This window comes from Lucilia cuprina, chromosome 6 (assembly GCF_022045245.1).
Source record: "Lucilia cuprina isolate Lc7/37 chromosome 6, ASM2204524v1, whole genome shotgun sequence".
Lineage (NCBI taxonomy): Eukaryota > Metazoa > Arthropoda > Insecta > Diptera > Calliphoridae > Lucilia > Lucilia cuprina.
In genome coordinates, this window is record NC_060954.1 from 53819076 (window position 1) to 53820511 (window position 1436).

Here is a 1436-nt window from a genome sequence, read left to right on the forward strand (position 1 = left end):
ACTAGAACTGAACTAGAACTGAACTTGAACTGAACTAGAACTGAACTAGAACTGAACTAGAACTGAACTAGAACTGAACTAGAACTGAACTTGAACTGAACTAGAACTAAACTAGAACTGAACTGAGAAAACAGCAAAAATAATTATTAGCTTATAAATTCATATTTAACCTTTCTAAAAAATTCTCTCTCTATTCCCACTTTCGTTAAAAGAAATTGTTATCTTTAACTTAATCCGATTATGACCCACTTTCTTTGCCATTAACTTCATTAATAAGTTGTTACTTTCTCTCAGATTTGTTGGCATTTTAATGGTGTCCTAACAAACCATTAACATTTTTGGCCAAATGGAATATTATTATTATTAACTTTGGCATACTTTAATAATGAGTCAATGTCAAAATTATCAAAAAGTAAATTGATGAAAAAGTTGAAAGCAAAAAATGAACAAAATGAAAGACCAACTAATCTTTATTGCGTCTGAAATTACTTTAAATATGAAAATATAACAATAATAATCAGCATAATGATAATAGTATTTTCTTGTAATGACAAATTTTAAACTTCATTTAATGGTTGAACAACAAATAAAAAACAATGAAAATGACAGCATCAACAGCAGGGAAAATAAAACAAAAATTTATTTCAAAACTTTGTCATTAAAATTTGATATCTTCATCTACATCTGTTAAGAAATGCCAACTAAACATTTTTGTTCTGTATTTAAGTTTTTTTTTTTGTTTTATGACATTTAAACGAGTCTGTTATGTCAAACATAAAAGGACATTAGTGGTTTTGAAAATGCTAAAGATGAAAGCTTGTTTTTGAATGCGCTAAATACTTGTAACTTAAAGTTAGTACATTGACCTTTAGTTTTTTTGCCAAATGACTTTAGTGGTAGGCAGTTAAAATTGATCACTCTACTCTTCACTTTTTGAGCCCAGATTTTTTTGTAATTGTTTAGAATGTTAAGTGTTTATTTCTAAAACTACAGGGATTGTGGAAAAAGAAAATTAAATTTTAGTATTCGTAGCTGTATGGGTGCTTCATACAAAAATCATTTTCTAAAAGAAATTTACAAATTCATTGAAGAAGAGTTACTTAAACTTTTATTTAATTTTTATTTTTAATACAAAATGAAAATAAATAAAACAGATGAAAAAAGGCAAAATCTTCTTCATCACTCGACTTGTTCGTAAATATGAAAGAAAACTTAAGAAAAACAGGAATATTCTGGAGTAAAAAGCTGATTTAGATATTTTATGTAGATGTAGGAATAAAAGATTGCCCTGTAGTTCTAGTTCAGTTCTATTTTAGTTCCAGTTCAGTTTTAGTTCAATTCTAATTCAGTTCTAGTTCAGTTCTAGTTCAGTTCTAGTTCAGTTCTAGTTCAGTTCTAGTTCAGTTCTAGTTCAGTTCTAGTTCAGTTCTAGTTCA